This window comes from Onthophagus taurus, chromosome 10 (assembly GCF_036711975.1).
Source record: "Onthophagus taurus isolate NC chromosome 10, IU_Otau_3.0, whole genome shotgun sequence".
Lineage (NCBI taxonomy): Eukaryota > Metazoa > Arthropoda > Insecta > Coleoptera > Scarabaeidae > Onthophagus > Onthophagus taurus.
The window spans coordinates 810063-828623 of record NC_091975.1 but is presented as its reverse complement, the minus strand read 5'-3'; the positions used below and the strand labels follow the sequence as shown (position 1 = coordinate 828623).

At 32.2% G+C, this 18561-nt stretch overlaps 1 protein-coding gene across 15 annotated transcripts in view; it reads right to left on the bottom strand.

Annotated features, from left to right (window-relative positions):
• Positions 1-18561, bottom strand: part of LOC111415491 (bruno 3) — a 318531-nt gene that overhangs the window by 175703 nt on the left and 124267 nt on the right. For 2 of the 15 annotated variants that reach the window (XM_071199554.1, XM_071199555.1), the window contains one exon: positions 15223-15325. The exons of the other annotated variants lie outside the window; for them this stretch is intronic. The gene's annotated coding sequence lies outside the window, so the exon portion shown is untranslated. The remainder of the gene's footprint in view (positions 1-15222; positions 15326-18561) is intronic. 15 annotated transcript variants of the gene reach the window in all.

Below are 18561 nucleotides of genomic sequence, written 5' to 3'. Positions count from 1 at the left end.
TACGGCTTTAATCAGCATTAAAATAAACAGGCGGTAAATTTAAAACGCCATCCGAGCGGTAATTAATGGAAATTACACGGGGTAGAAAAAATAAATTAGATAAAAAGTAAATAGTTCTGGGTAAATAGTGTTTAAGTAAATTTACATAATGACTATATTCGAGACCACCTTGCATGTTTTTCTCGAATTATAAGAGAGAATTTTTCACTTGCACGCTTGAGTTGTACTACTTATTCTATTTGCAAGACGTTGACATGTTCGCGATCGTTTCGAGATAGAAGCGACAGCGAAAAACGGTTTAGATTTAATTTCGCGCCACTTGAAAAATTTAAACATTCCGGAGGAACGTTTAAATATTAAAGGAAAAACGAAGTGGGCCGGCGACAAAGGACCTTTTTCCTTTTCCTCGCATCTATTTTTCAAACACTCGTATTTCGTTTCGGGCGCCTATTGAATTTTAATTTCGTCGTAAACAATAACTTCACTCCCCCTAAAACAAAAACTTTTCTCTCCACGGCATTTTCTTTTCAAACAAAATATAAAATGGATTAAAATAAGTTGAAATTAAATTAAAATAAATGAATCAAATCGAATTAATTTTTCGTTAATATCCATAAGTCAGAATTTCAAATCTCATTAATTTCGAGCAAATCTCCAGCAATAACAAGTGTAACGGAAAACGACTTAAAAAGCCATTAACAACGAGCGAAATGGTGGCGCCACCTGCGCACCGAGCACAACATTAATCACACGATTTTGATTACAGATCGATCTGACCCACCAATTGACTCACCCCCATAATCATAAATCCCAAAACTAACTACTTAGTAATCAAAAAAAAAGTAGTTGTGTTTAAAAATTCGAATCGATTTTAACGGGAAAAGAAAATCGGTGGGGCTAAAGGACGTTCGAAGCGTTTAGCCAACAGAGAGCGGTAACGAGGTGGAGCTTTCCATTTAAAGGGAGGTGTGAAGGGTGTTTATACAGGCGAAAGCTTTCGCTTCCGCTCGCCTTTGTGAAGGAGAATGTCGCCGCCGCCGACATTGCTCAATGAAGGGGCTACGGGAAAAATGAAGCTTTTAATTTGGCCGTAATGAAAAGCTTACACCACTAAAGAAAAGTGGGTAATAAACAAATTAAACGCGGAAAATATTTAAATTATGGAAAATAAAAAATTATATCTGGCAAATTAAATCTTCCTCAAATTTGCTTTCAAATGTTTTTTATTTCACCCCAATATCTGAAATTGTTCTTTAGCTACAATCCTCTTAACTTCAATTCCTCAAATCTAGTAAATCAATCAAAGATTCAGAGTTGGGTTTAAAATTGCCGATATTTTCGGTATCTTTGGAGATAGAGGAATATTAAATACACCACTAGAAAGCCTGATGTTTTGTATCTATCATCGTATCAATCTATCATTTGGTGTTAAAACGAACCAAGTCCCGTTAACGGACGTACTAATAATATACGCGTACTGGATTGTAGTGAAAGTTGAATGGAGCACTCACTCATGTTTTCCCATTCTGATTGCACTGTTGTGCGTATGTCTTATTTCCTACCGCGTTGCCGTCACTTCTGTTAAAATGGATGTTCAAGAAGTTGCTGGGATAATGAGTGGTAAGAAAAGATCTAAAAACCCTGAAACCTACAAAAGAAACATAATCAAGAAAGCCAATATAGAAGGAACTGAATACACTACTTACGGTGGGAAGTTAATTCTTGCAAAAAGTATTTGTCGAACATCTAACTGGTAAGTGTTAACTTTTCTAGGTTAGGTAACAGTGTCTGTATGTTTGTTGATCTTTTTAGTTGCAAAATAAAACGCTGTTTGGAAAAAGTAAACTTTACGGAACGAACCTCTATACTTCCTGTATTTCACGGTTTAAGCAGCAAAAATGAACAAGACTTGCATTTGCAGCGGTTGATCGAATTTAAATCTATTAAACGAAGAAGACCACGTGTTACAGAAAGACAAGCTTGTTTTGAATATTTTATATTCAAAACAAGTAAACGTGTCAAAGTCTGCCGAAAAGCATTTGCTCAGCTTCACCGTATATCCGAAAAACGTATTCTACGAATAACCCAGTTGCTTGTGAAGTCGGAAACGCCTAAAGATAAAAGAGGTACGAATCCAAGAACACATTGCATTCCAAAATTAGTATGTAAACAGATTCACGACCACATTCAGTCGTTTCCAACAAAAACTACGCATTATTCGGGTCGTAGTATTCAATACTTAGATGCTAGACTTGATGTTAAAACAATGTTTGGTTTGTTCAAGTTAAATACGAATTCTATTTAAAAACTTTCAATGAAAATTTTGCACTTCGATTTGGTCGTCCGCAAATCGAGGTATGTTGTACATGCGAAGAGCTCTCCGTGAAAATAAAAACTCCACATTTATCAGAAAATGTGAAACGTGCTGCAAAAGGAGAACTGACTGTTCACAAAAGAAGAACCAAGAAATTTTTTACTGCTCTCAAGAATACAGGAGATGAATCGAAAGCAAATCCAACAATTTTAAGTCTGGCATTCGACTTTATGCAGAATTTGCCACTCCCACATACTCCAGTTGGTGAAATATTTTCTTTAAGACAGTTATGGGTGAACACGTTTTGCATTCATAATCTAAAAGATGACAACTCACAGATTTACATGTACCACGAGGGAATCGCCAAAAAAGGCGCAAACGAGGTGTGCTCATTTATTTATGACTACATAACCCATAATGTTCCTGTAGAAGTGACTGATCTATATTTGTACAGCGAATGTGTCATATATAATATTAAGTTTTTACAGTTTTTCTACAATTTCTTATCGATTCAAAATCATCTCGCAGTCTTTTCTTTTTTTTATCATATAAGAAAATTATGACGTAAACACATAAATTTTGCAGTTATATGAGTTTTTCGTAGTCTTTAGGTGAAAGATTCTTGCACAATCTAATGATCGATTAATATTATATACTGTGATGTTTTACTTGTGTGTTTTTACACAAGTTATTAAACTATAAATTTGGGTTTCTTTAGTTTTAAGAGATTCTTATTAAACTCAGGGTTTCGGGCAAGTTCAGGTTCGACAAAAATTCATTTAATTAAACACAAAATCAAATTAACTCGTTTTATGAGTAACAAAAAAAAATTGTTTTCCTAAATTTACTTTAATAACAATGCCTATTTACGAGAGATAACTTTTAAATAAAATAGATAACTGCGGTTATCGACTGAAATATCGATATTAAAGAGAACCCGTTTATTATTTGAGAGAGAGAGAGTAGGATAAAACTCGTTAGAACCGTTCTTTGAAAATAACGAATGGCCGACGTCTTAAGTTGTCATCAAACTCGTTGAAGAAAAATAGAGTTAAAGTTATTCAAGAAAACTAATAAATCTTTACCCACAAGTAAGTATTGATCAAAATTATAGGAAACTCTTGTGAGTTGTTCTATGAGTTTGATTTTTCTTTTTGTAGGTTATGTTAAATAAGAAAATAAAATTATCATCTGACTCACTGCGAAAAAGGAAGGGTTGGAGTTCAATGTGGTATCTGGATTATGGATTGTCTCTTGTGTTCGGGGCACTAACTAATTTTCTGGATTGTCTACAGGATTCTTCTTATGGGAAATTGAACTGCTTGTTCTTCGGAAATAGGGTCTTGGATGATCTCGAATGATTCTTTTTTTAATTAATATCGTAAGTTGATTTGACTTTAAAAAATTATCTTAAATTTTTGAGGTTATCTCTTGAGATTCAATAATTTCTTCGATCTGACGACGTGGATTCGACGCCGGTCAGACGACGACTCTTTCCCTCCCTGTTCGCGATCTCCTTATATACCCCGGCACTCCAACTGTTTTTTCCTCGTTTCTGATTGGCTCTTAGCTTCGCGCCCTTTTCAAAATTCAAAATTCTTGCTTCGAAACTAGCGTCATCTCTTGATTTTTCTCGGAATTAACCTTCAAAATTAAATTCTTTTTTCGTTGATTTCTCCCTTATTCCTTTATGAAACGTAATAAAACTTCGTATTCAACGTTGTCTTTTCTTGTTTTCAGACATACATTGGAGTACACGCCAAATTTCAACAATGAGTAAAGTTAGAAAAATTCAAATTTAAATCAAGGATTTCTTCCTCAAAATAACGTTAAAACCTCAAAAGATGGATGAAAAATGTGCTTTAGGAGCTGAACTATAATAATTGATACTTTTGGAAGCAAACAAAACGGTTTAAGATAAGATTTTCACCAACAAAAATCTCTCTGTCACAATTTCTAGGTTATGTTCTCTCGGTGAACTAAGAGAATGTTAAAATTATCACAATACCATCACATAGACCAGAAAATTTTCTATCGATCAAAGTTATAATGCAGTAAACATTTAAAGACTGTAATTAAACACATACGTATTCTGTACATGACGATATTCTTTATTTTTCACCATTGTTGGCATCAATACGAGTAAATTACTAGGACGCGGTTTTAGGTACAGGAAGCATCAGATTATCTAGTGGTGTATTTATATCTATCTAGTGGATAGCAACAATTTTAAACCAAACTCTGTCTCTCAAATGTTTGATTGATCTAGATTTGAAGAATTAATAATGAAATAAAAGGGATTGTATCTCAACAATGAATTGAGATATCAGGATGAAATAACAAACATTTTAAAGCAAATTCGATCTTATTTATCTCGTATTGGTTTTTAGACGACCGCTGAAGATGATATTTAACCCTTTGTGTCCCAAGAAGTCAAACATTTTGAAACTTTGTGACAGAATCAGACAGAATTAAAACGCTATTAAAATACACTCAGTAAAGGCTTTTGGAATAAAATTTTAGCAAAATATGCAATCCCCCTATTTTCGCATAGTTTAAGTGTCAAAAAAGATGGTAATTCAAAAATTCCTGGAAACCGTGTTTATTGAAATTAAGAAATAAAACTTATTTTAAATTGAAGCTTGAAGCTTTCTGTTTAAATCGATGTATAACAATCGATGGGTTGAATTAAGAAAATATTGAGAAAAAGAGTATTGAGTTAAAACTAACATTTTCGAATAACCTAAAAGTGTCAAAAAAGATGCTAATTTAAAAATTCCTGGAAGCCGTATTTATTGAAATTGAGGAATGCAACTTATTTTAAATTAAAACTCAAAGCTTTCTTTTTAAAATGATGTATAATAATTGTTGGGTTGGATTAGAAAAATATTGAGAAAAAAAATGTTGAAATAAAACTTACATTTTCGTATAACCTAAAAGTGTCAAAAAAGATGCTAATTTAAAAATTCCTGGAAGCCGTATTTATTGAAATTAAGAAATGAAACTTATTTCAAATTAAAGCTCAAAGCTTTCTCTTTAAAATGATGTATAATAATTGTTGGGTTGGATTAGAAAAATATTGAGAAAAAAAATGTTGAAATAAAACTTACATTTTCGTATAACCTAAGAGTATCAAAAAAGATGCTATTTTAAAAATTCCTTGAAGCTGTATTTATTGAAGTTAAGGAATGAAACTTATTTTAAATTAAAGCTCAGAGTTTTCTCTTTAAAATGATGTATAATAATTGTTGGGTTGAATTGGAAAAATATTAAGAAAAAAAATGTTGAAACAAAACTTACATTTTCGTATAACCTAAGAGTATCAAAAAAGATGCTATTTTAAAAATTCCTTGAAGCTGTATTTATTGAAGTTAAGGAATGAAACTTATTTTAAATTAAAGCTCAGAGTTTTCTCTTTAAAATGATGTATAATAATTGTTGGGTTGAATTGGAAAAATATTAAGAAAAAAAATGTTGAAATAAAACTTACATTTTCGTATAACCTAAGAGTATCAAAAAAGATGCTATTTTAAAAATTCCTGGAAGCTGTATTTATTGAAGTTAAGGAATGAAACTTAGTTTAAATTAAAGCTCAGAGTTTTCTCTTTAAAATGATGTATAATAATTGTTGGGTTGGATTGGAAAAATATTGAGAAAAAAAATGTTGAAACAAAACTTACATTTTCGTATAACCTAAAAGTGTCAAAAGAAGATGCTAATTTAAAAATTCCTGGAAGCCGTATTTATTGAAATTAAGGAATGAGACTTATTTTAAATTAAAGCTCAAAGTTTTCTCTTTAAAATGATGTATAATAATTGTTGGGTTGGATTGGAAAAATATTGAAATAAAACTTACATTTTCGTATAACCTAAAAGTGTCAAAAAAGATTCTAATTTAAAAATTCCTGGCAGCCGTATTTATTGAAATTAAGAAATGAAACTTATTTCAAATTAAAGCTCAAAGCTTTCTCTTTAAAATGATGTATAATAATTGTTGGGTTGGATTAGAAAAATATTAAGAAAAAAATGTTGAAACAAAACTTACATTTTCCTACAACCTAAAAGTGTCAAAAAGATGCTAATTTAAAAATTCCTGGAAGCCGTATTTATTGAAATGAAGGAATGAGACTTGTTCTAAATTAAAGCTCAAAACTTTCTCTTTAAAATGATGTATAATAATTGTTGGGTTGGATTGGAAAAATATTGAGAAAAAAAATGTTGAAACAAAACTTACATTTTCGTATAACCTAAAAGTGTCAAAAGAAGATGCTAATTTAAAAATTCCTGGAAGCCGTATTTATTGAAATTAAGGAATGAGACTTATTTTAAATTAAAGCTCAAAGTTTTCTCTTTAAAATGACGTATAATAATTGTTGGGTTGGATTGCAAAAATATTGAAATAAAACTTACATTTTCGTATAACCTAAAAGTGTCAAAAAAGATGCTAATTTAAAAATTTCTGGAAGCCTTATTTATTGAAATTTAGAAATGACACTTATTGTATATTAAAGCTCAAAGCTTTTCTCTTTAATATATAATAATTGTTGGGTTGGATTGGAAAAATGTTGAAACAAAACTTACATTTTCGAATAACCTAAAAATGTTAAAAAGATGCTAATTTAAAAATTCCTGTAAGCCGTATTTATTGAAATTAAGGAATGAAACTTATTTTAAATTAAAGCTCAAAGCTTTCTCTTTAAAATGATGTATAATAATTGTTGGGTTGATTTGGAAAAATATTAAGAAAAAAAATGTTGAAACAACACTTACATTTAAAAGAGTCAAAAAAGATGCTAATTTAAAAATTCTTAGAAACCATGTTTATTGAAATTAAGGAATGAGACTTATTTTAAATTTAAGCTCAATGTTTTCTTTTTAAAATGATCTGTAATAATCACACCTAATAACCATTTATCAAAGAAATACCTTCTTGAACAACAAAATTCAACAGCACCACTTTTCACTAAACTTCTAACCTCACATCTGGATGAATAAGTTTAAAGTGTACCTAAAAATCCTACAGTGCGGATTGCGACGTTTTTTATACAGATTATTTCTTGTATACACTTGTATAGTAGAAAGTACAGACAGTTCTAAATGCGCCGAATAGATAACTACAGTTTAAAATGAGTGTTTAAAATAACCGGTACTTTAAAGTACCGTCGGGACACTAAGGGTTAATGAACATGGACCTATCCAAATCATTTTTCTATGATGAGATTTTTGAAAAGTTCAAAATTTTGAATACTGCATCATATAAACAATCCTCGGGGCCGTAAATCCCTGAACCAAATCCCATTTATCTCCCGTTCCAAAAAGGAGCATGGTCTAGTAGAAGCAAGCACATTGGCGTGCGCCCGTTAAATTGTAGCGAAGGTGGAGCGACGCGGCGCGAAACTTTCGTAATCGAAATTCCCGGCTCAAAATATAAATTTGCATCGCGCGCCCGCGGCGGCCTTCTACGTGCCATCATCCCCCTTTCGGTACTGGGGGTGCGATTTCCCCCCAACACCCTCTTTATTATTCACACCGTGGTTATGAAGACGCGAGCGCGCATCAGCCGAAAACTAGACGTGTCGCGAACGCTAATGATGACTTATTCGAGGAGCGGCGTTGCGACGTCACGAATACAAAACGACCGACGCCCGCTTTCCATCCCTTAACAGCATCCCTCGTTATCCTGCCGCTATTTCGTACAACCCCGAAACGTGCCGTTTAAGACACCCCATCAATACATCCAAAAATTCCTCTTTTTTCATCCAATTAATATCATTTATGGGGTTGTTTCAGAGTTCTAGAAGTCGCGGAAACGAAGTGCTTAAAACTCGAGGGGTAATAAGTAATAAGTAGTATTTCGGCTGACAATAACAATAACGTGAAACTCGGCTGGCGAAGGAGAGGAGCACGCCTCTTTTATGGGAAGCGCTAAAATTTTATTCCTTAATATCGCTGCGAGCGAGTTCGTCCCGGTATTACTCTATTAAATGTTATTGTTACCCGAAGTAACGTTCGAATCACGCCAGAAAATAGTGTTGTTTGTCTAAAGAAAAAATTTGCGTTGAGACGGAAAATTTCAATAGTTGAAATTACCCCATCAAAAGTTTCACCGCGTACGCGGAGGTTCGTTCTCAAAGCCTTATCAACTCTTTAAAACTCCCAAAGTATCATTTGTTCCCGAAGTTGTCAGCGAAAGCAGTCGCCGGAACTTTATTCCCACTTCATTCACGGCGTCAACTTAGCGGCTCGAAAGTAATGGTCTCGGGCAATTGATAAAAGAGAAAAAATATCGTTCGCAAGATGGCTGCGTCTCTCGCAATAAACGGTAATGACATTAATTCAGAGATGCAATACACAGAAAGGAAGCCGGTGCCCATTTATAATAAAGGGAAGGTATAGTTTACTCGGAGCCCGGCGCATAATGGGCGAATAAACGTGGGCCGTTTGTCATCGAAACGATGGGCGGGATGGTTTCTCCTTTGCCTACTTCCGGGGGACGGCTACGAAGGCGCCGTGTTTAGCTTGGAAAGCTTCCAATTTGTATATTGGACAATTGAGTCGCCCGAAATTGCCGTCCCACCTTGAAATATTGTCCCCAAACCATTCCGTTAAAGCATTAAGAACTTTTCAATGACAGGTTGTAAACTTCTACTTTAAAGTAAGTACTCAAATATTAATGCTTAATATAATCTGAGAACTTGAATCATTGATACATTAAGAATCTACGATAACATCCGGTTTGGCTTCTTGCTTAAAGATGCGACTTTCCAAATACATGACTTCACGCTCAAAGAATTCACATTTGTCTAGTTGTATCCTTAGGTTGTATCATTTAGGCCCACTTTTACCACCTCTTGATAAATTTATCCGATTGATAAATTGGCGGTTTTAGCCAATGAGAGCGCTTAAAACCGCTGTAACCATGGTAATTAACTATCGGTTAAATTTATCAAGAGGTGGTAAAAGTGGGCCTTAAGCGATTAAGGAGATTTACTAGGGGATTATTGCGTGTTTGCGTATCTGTAATTCATTTACTCCATCGCTTAACATCTTCCCCGTTTCCTTTTTGATTTGTAGTTTGTGAACTTTTGGATGCTGACAGTACAACAATTGCAGAGTTGGGTTTAAAAGGTCATAACAACGAAGTTTATGGAAAGCAAGAAATTATTTATTGCACATTGAACCTCGATTAAATTTGCTTTAAAATGTTGTATATTTTATCATTATATGTCAATTCACTCTTGAGATATAAAAACGATATAAGTATAATAAGTAAAAATGAGTTCTAGATTTTTTTGGAAAGAAACTATAAATGATGAGCGAAATATTTTTTATATATAAAATGAAGAGAAATTGTTCTTTTATAACTTCAAAAAGTTTAATGCTCTCATTCCTAATACTTTAACAGAAACGAATTTTTAAATTCATTCATATTACAGATAATAGTAAGTATGCGTTTAGGTTATGTTGAGTTTAAGAATTTTTTTGAGAGAAACTATAAATGATAGCGAAATATTTTTTATATATAAAATGAAGAGAAAATTTTCTTTTATAAGCTCAAAAAGTTTAATGCTCTCATTCCTAATACTTTAACACAAACGAATTTTTAAATTCATTCATATTACACATAATAGTAAGTATGCGTTTAGGTTATGTTGAGTTTAAGATTTTTTTTGAAAGAAACTATAAATGATAGCGAAATATTTTTTATATATAAAATGAAGAGAAAATTTTCTTTTATAAGCTCAAAAAGTTTAATGCTCTCATTCCTAATACTTTAACAGAAACGAATTTTTAAATTCATTCATATTACACATAATAGTAAGTATGCGTTTAGGTTATGTTGAGTTTAACAATTTTTTTGAGAGAAACTATAAATGATAGCGAAATATTTTTTATATATAAAATGAAGAGAAATTTTTCTTTTATAACCTCAAAAAGTTTAATGCTCTCATTCCTAATACTTTAACAGAAACGAAATTTTAAATTCATTCATATTACACTTAATAGTAAGTATGCGTTTAGGTTATGTTGAGTTACGAATTTTTTTGAGAGAAACTATAAATGATAGCGAAATATTTTTTATATATAAAATGAAGAGAAAATTTTCTTTTATAAGCTCAAAAAGTTTAATGCTCTCATTCCTAATACTTTAACAGAAACGAATTTTTAAATTCATTCATATTACACATAATAGTAAGTATGCGTTTAGGTTATATTGAGTTAAACAATTTTTTTGAGAGAAACTATAAATGAAAGCAAAATATTTTTTATATATAAAATGAAGAGAAAATTTTCTTTTATAAGCTCAAAAAGTTTAATGCTCTCATTCCTAATACTTTAACAGAAACGAATTTTTAAATTCATTCATATTACACATAATAGTAAGTATGCGTTTAGGTTATGTTGAGTTTAACAATTTTTTTGAGAGAAACTATAAATGATAGCGAAATATTTTTTATATATAAAATGAAGAGAAAATTTTCTTTTATAAGCTCAAAAAGTTTAATGCTCTCATTCCTAATACTTTAACAGAAACGAATTTTTAAATTCATTCATATTACACATAATAGTAAGTATGCGTTTAGGTTATGTTGAGTTTAACAATTTTTTTGAGAGAAACTATAAATGATAGCGAAATATTTTTTATATATAAAATAAAGAGAAATTTTTCTTTTATAACCTCAAAAAGTTTAATGCTCTCATTCCTAATACTTTAACAGAAACGAATTTTTAAATTCATTCATATTACACTTAATAGTAAGTATGCGTTTAGGTTATGTTGAGTTTAAGAATTTTTTTGAGAGAAACTATAAATGATAGCGAAATATTTTTTATATATAAAATGAAGAGAAAATTTTCTTTTATAAGCTCAAAAAGTTTAATGCTCTCATTCCTAATACTTTAACAGAAACGAATTTTTAAATTCATTCATATTACACATAATAGTATGTATGCGTTTAGGTTATGTTGAGTTTAAGGATTTTTTTGAGAGAAACTATAAATGATAGCGAAATATTTTTTATATATAAAATGAAGAGAAATTGTTCTTTTATAACCTCAAAAAGTTTAATGCTCTCATTCCTAATACTTTAACAGAAACGAATTTTTAAATTCATTCATATTACACTTAATAGTAAGTATGCGTTTAGGTTATGTTGAGTTTAAGAATTTTTTTGAGAGAAACTATAAATGATAGCGAAATATTTTTTATATATAAAATGAAGAGAAATTGTTCTTTTATAACCTCAAAAAGTTTAATGCTCTCATTCCTAATACTTTAACAGAAACGAATTTTTAAATTCATTCATATTACACATAATAGTAAGTATGCGTTTAGGTTATGTTGAGTTTAACAATTTTTTTTAGAGAAACTATAAATGATAGCGAAATATTTTTTATATATAAAATGAAGAGAAAATTTTCTTTTATAAGCTCAAAAAGTTTAATGCTCTCATTCCTAATACTTTAACAGAAACGAATTTTTAAATTCATTCATATTACACATAATAGTAAGTATGCGTTTAGGTTATGTTGAGTTTAACAATTTTTTTGAGAGAAACTATAAATGATAGCGAAATATTTTTTATATATAAAATGAAGAGAAAATTTTCTTTTATAAGCTCAAAAAGTTTAATGCTCTCATTCCTAATACTTTAACAGAAACGAATTTTTAAATTCATTCATATTACACATAATAGTAAATATGCGTTTAGGTTATGTTGAGTTTAACAATTTTTTTGAAAGAAACTATAAATGATAGCGAAATATTTTTTGTATATAAAATGAAGAGAAAATTTTCTTTTATAACCTCAAAAAGTTTAATGCTCTCATTCCTAATACTTTAACAGAAACGAATTTTTAAATTCATTCATATTACACATAATAGTAAGTATGCGTTTAGGTTATGTTGAGTTTAACAATTTTTTTGAGAGAAACTATAAATGATAGCGAAATATTTTTTATATATAAAATGAAGAGAAAATTTTCTTTTATAACCTCAAAAAGTTTAATGCTCTCATTCCTAATACTTTAACAGAAACGAATTTTTAAATTCATTCATATTACACATAATAGTAAGTATGCGTTTAGGTTATGTTGAGTTTAACAATTTTTTTGAGAGAAACTATAAATGATAACGAAATATTTTTTATATATAAAATGAAGAGAAATTTTTCTTTTATAAGCTCAAAAAATTTCATTCTCTTAGGCCCACTTTTACCACCTCTTGATAAATTTATCCGATAGATAAATCCAGTTTTTAGCCAATGAGAGCGTTTAAAACCGTGGTAACCATAGCAACTATCCTCTAGATAGCTTATCAGGAGGATGGTAAAAGTTAAGAAGGAAGGCTATCTGTCAGTTAAGCTATCTATAAGATACAATTTATCTCGTAGATAACAGGGGCGTGCGTACTACCACCTCCATTTATCTCATAGTTAAGAAATCCTTGAGATAACCAAGGAATCTAGGGATTTTTTGGTCTATTATGTTAAATTGACAGCTCTATGTGGTCAAAAGACCTACTATTAGGTATTTTGACGATATTTTAACCTGTTCTAACCTTAAAATTAAAATTTGGAAATGGAGACTGAGAAAAGGCGACGAACCACCAATTTCATCAAAGAAGAATGCGAACATCTGCTTGAATTTGTTATCAAACATAAAAACGTAATAGAAAACAAAAAAAGTGATGCAGTTACATGACAATTAAAGCAAAAAGTGTGTATATCTCGTATTATTGTATGTTAAAATGTGATGGTAAACAATAATGACACAACTAACATGATAAACGACTGAAGATGCCAATTGTACACTCACTCCTGCAAAATCTGCTATGGATAGCAACATTATTAACAGCATTATTACTAAAATTTTGATGAATTTTAAATTAAATAATAGCAATCAACAAATTACTTACGTCATGGATGGAGGTTCTATTACATCTTCTATTTGATTCAAAAGGAAGATTATAGGAAATAATTCATTGATTTCTTCAAAAATTTGTTCTTCATTTCCAATGTCGAAGAAATTATCCATGATGATTTTATCTATGTTAATTATTAATAGTTTTTTATTTAAGTTTATATTACTTTTCTTATTTTAACCGAAATAGTAAAACGCTCGAATTTTATACGTCAGTATAAATTCTATTTGATGTTAGGTATCCGCAGTTATCCCTTAAATAGCAACTTATCCGACACCCAATCCACGGGTTACAGATATTTTAAAAGTTATCCCTTGGATAGCGGTATCTATAAGATAAATGCAGTGGTAGTAACCAATTTTTAAGCTATCCGATAGATAACGCTATCAGAGACTTTAACTATGAGTGGTAGTAGTTCATTCATGTCACAATATGTCAGATTAGTCTATATAGTATTGACATATAAACCCGTAGATATCCCTCGAACAACTCGAAAATTCTTATGAACCTTTAAATAATATGGTAAATTCCTAGATATTCTATCTTTGATTTCATCTAAGTCCAAATTCAGTTTTTGAACTCTATGATGTAACTCTAAACATGGTTATAATTGGTGTCTGGAAAAATTGGGGTCATAGATACTAAAAATTCATCTAAATTACACCACGTACAAGGAAAGACGCCTCGAAATATTTCACTTTTATATCCCGACGTAACGAATATTAAGAAGTATGCCCTGTAGAAAATTTCGAGGCGGATTTTCCGTGTTCTCCCCGGTTTTTATGAAGATATGTTCCTCCAGCAGCGACTCCATTTGGAGGCCCTTAATAAATGTATGTATAAAGTTCTCCCGGAATTTTTGTTTATCCGAAATGCCCGCCATTTCACCGTCTTATATCATTACTCTTCATTACATGTACAACGAGACGCGCCGTCTCCTCCGTGATAGATCGTTTTTACTTCGACCCTTTTCTCCGAGAGATTTCGGATATTTAAAAAGCTTTTTTTCTAACTCACATAATCTGGTGTTTTCCCCAATATAAGAAGTGGAACTTACCTAAAACAAAAAGAAAAAAGATTTTTAAAATTTCAAAAACAAAAAATACATATGCAAAGTTAGCATCATTTCTTTCGTATTGGTCAAGAATTGAGCTTTCGAATGTAAAATTGATAATCAAAATGGGTTGTTGTGATCAAAATTGTGGTCTAACTTCGCATAGTTGAATTAGAACATAAAACATTCATGCGGTAAAAGTTTCTTAAATAGATCGTTTCTGCTCATTGATTTTAACCACGTAAACGACTCCCTGACATTCTCGAAAAGTCCTTGGGGCTTATTACGTAAAGTCAGACCCCTGGATCGTCGCCAACACGTCTTTATGAGTGGGAAATTAAGTATTTTTAATGAGCCCTCTAAATGCTAACAGCCTTAATTGCAAAATTTTGTTTATAATTTGTAACTTTTGATTTTAAATCTAACACACGAAGCTCCAAATCCCGTGCTATTTGATTAGGGGCGATCCCCTCGCGTTGTTAGGCGTCTCCAGGAAGGCCTCTATCGACGTCGTCCCGGGAGAAAGGACGTCGTCGTCGTCTACTCCCCGTCATTCCGGTCGGATCACCGGATAGATATGCTCGAATCCGGGGAACGAGAGGATTGAAAACGCGCGAAAGGGGTTAATTAGCGAACCAACAAAGGCTGCACGAGTGGGCGGTTGTTTTGACAACCCTCGATAACCGCCGAAGAGAGTACTCGTACGCGTCACGTGATTCGATTTGCAAAAAAAATTAGGGAAAAAATAAAAAAATCAACAACATCAAGAACAACAACAATCAAAATAACAACAATTAAAACAACAACACCGAATAAAACATGGTGAAACGAAAACTAAAAAAAAAGTAACGATAAAGAATCGGATCTTGTTGGGGGATTTAGTGAAAGGGAAAAGGGACACATGGCGTTGGGGTTGGGATTGGGACGTACCACAAAACCGCCATTTTCGGTGGGAGATTGTTTGTTGTTGGTGTTGTTGTTGTCGTTGCTGGTGGAGCCAGCGTATCCAGATAGATAGCACTGTGGTCAGTCGCTGCAACAGACGAAACTAGTCAGTCAACTTTCCCACGGGATACTTTCACCGTTAAGTTTAACAAGAAAAAAAGTTGCACAAAAAAGACCTAGACAAAAAAGAAGTTTTTACCGTTTCTTACATGATATGGACAAAACTCTAAAATGATATAGAAAATATATAATTGCCGTATGCAGATGTTTACGCCGTTATAACTTTCTTATATGATACGGACAAAACTCTGAGACCATATGGATCCTATAGGAAATTTTCCGCTCTTTACAGTGATATATAACATTAATAGATCATAAAGTTGCACAAGCAAAAACTGCAAAAATCACTGTTATAACTTTCTTAGCAATTAGTTTTCGCAGTTTTTGGGGGATAAAATGCTTCTGCAATCCTGTGGTATACTAAACTTATATACCACTGTAAAGAGTGTGAAATTTCCTATACGTTCTATGTGGTTTTAGAGTTTTTTCCATATTATATAAGAAAGTTATTAACTGGAAAGTGCTGCAAAAACGGTGTTTCTACAAAACAAAATAGTTTTAAAACATTATATTCCATTTTGTCATGCATCAATAGAAAGAGCAGAAAGATACAAAAAAGTTTCATTTCCCCAATTCTGATTGAAACGCTTTCATCGTTTCCTTTAATCGTAAAACAACGAGATAACAACAAGCGGATGACACAATTCATATTTAATTACAATTACCGTGAAAATTAATCGCGCACGCGTTGTGCTGGGTTTATATTTATGGGTCCCAATTCGTCGGCGAGCCATTACTCTAATTAATATGTCTCGATGGCGGCCGCTCGTTGCTTGGTCTATTTGGTTAATGAAGCGACCAGGACCGTCTCGCCATAACTCACGACCTCCACCTCCGCCGCCACCGAAAGTGGATCTCTGCCGAGATAAAGTTTTTGTCCCGGACGAGACAGCAGACCGAGCAGAGCCGCGGCGATTGCCCCTTCGGGCGTGTTTACATTTTGAAATTGCTGCCCGGTCTGGGAAAATTAACCGCGTTCGTCGCCCTAACGGCGACAATATCCTACTTCACCACTTCACATCGCTGCTGTTCTGGTACGGTTATATTTGAAACTAAACCGCCAAACGAATCCGACGAAAACGCTTTACGCGTTTAACTGTTATTGCTTGCGCTCACTTTTTGTGGAAAATCCAATTTTCTGTTTATTTATCAAAAACTATTTATCTAAAAGTTCGCGTTTTGTGGGATATCGTATCTTAAAAACTCGTTGGGACACCTATATGGTGTCACGTGCATTTTAAAACAGATTTAATCTAGTTTTAGTATACCATAATACCTTGAATTAGATACTGTTCATTTTAGTAGTAAATCGTATCTCAGAAGCTAATTGCGATATCATATTAAAGCTGAATTAATCTATTTTGAGTGTGCCATAAATAAATTCTTAGTTCCCATAAATCTTGCCGCAATGATTTTTTTAATTAAACACTGCACGATTAATAAATATTGAAGAATTAACACAAATGTAAGATATCGTATCTCGAAAACTTGTGGAGGTGTCATGATGACATAAGAAGCATTCTTAGCAAGTTAATCTAGTTTTAGTATACCAACTACAATTTATTAGTTTCTACACATCTGGTTGATATGATATTTTTAATTCATTTCCTTTCCGTTATATAATAATAAATGCCTTTATTAGAAAATAAGCTTAATTGTACAAAAAAAAAACATACAAAAGAAAATAGGCGAGTTCCAGCTTGTACAGGTGTCCCAATTTCGATGTCCGCATAGGCTATCTCCGAAACTAAAAGAGATAGAAAAAAAGTAGCTTACATGTCATGATCTCGTTTTTCGAGAAAATGCTAATGCCGTAAACTCCGAACAGCTATCGTCTTTTGTTTTCGCCCTATCGGTAAAAACTGAAAATTTTGCAAAAACGACAATCGCAAATATCTCACTTATTATCAAAAATGGAGTATTATAAATAAAACATTATATGCACCAGCATGTTATGTGTCAAAGTATAACAAAACTGAATAAAACTTTGCAATGAATTTCGAAAATTATGAAAAATGTAACATGATGGAATGCTATATGTTATCCGATAAGAATGCGATGTTAGCCGCGGAATTATATTTCACAAGGTATCCGGAAAGCAGACAACCACACGCAAGAACTTTCAGCCGGTTAGCAGAAAATTTAATGGATTTTTGGTCCTTCCCCAAACCACGTGCAAAAACATACCAAAATGACCTGCAAGAGGATGAAGTCAATGTATTGGCTTCACTTGCTATAAATCCATCAACATCAAGAAAAATAAGTATAAACCATATAAATCGGGGCTAACTCATTATATACGTGCCGGAGATGTCAACCTAAGATTAGAATTTTGTAGATGATATTTAGAAAAATTAAATAATCTGCTGTTTGTTCAAAATGTCATCTGGACCAATGAAGTCTCTGAGTGTTCAAAGAAGGTTGGGGTTCAATGTATGGTGTGCCCTTTTAGATAATAGAATTTTGGCATATAGTATCTACCATAAAAACTTAAACTCAGGTAACACCTCAATATATCAAGGCAGCACATTGTGCCTTTAGTCGACAATTTGCCATTAAATAAATCTCAAATGATATATTTTCAATATGACGGAGCACCAGCACATAATGCCGGAGTTGTTAGTGAATTTTTAAATACTACTACAAACTTTGGGAATAATTGGAAACAATGGGCACGTTCAGCCGGTGTTAACTGTTGAGTTGCTATATTAGCAGTCGCGGCTGAACGATACGCTAAGTCAGCGCTGTTACGCAGCAGTTTAGTAAATATCTCAGCGTAAGTAATCTGCGCTTAGTTTATCAGCGGTTGTAAAATTCTAGGTTAGGATTAATATTTTTTGTTTCTCCCCTTTAATTTTCAAAACTGGCAGAACTGTATAAAATGAAATGAGCCTTAAAATCAACATCATCATCCATTATCTCTTGTAATAACACAAAATTTACAAAAATATTATTGTTGGCCATAGTTTTAGGTTATGCTGAACTGCTAATTCTCAATTGCTTGTTCAACCGATTTCGTTCCGCTGTATTAAAGCTCATACAACTAGCTGACTGATTTAATTCAACTGTTGACACCCGCTGAACGTACCCAATGTTTTCCATCATGGTATGGTTATCACCATAACAACATTAAGGTTTAAATACATACAATAGTTTTAGAAAGAACAAAAAAAATTGATACATTATGTTCCATCATAGTATGTA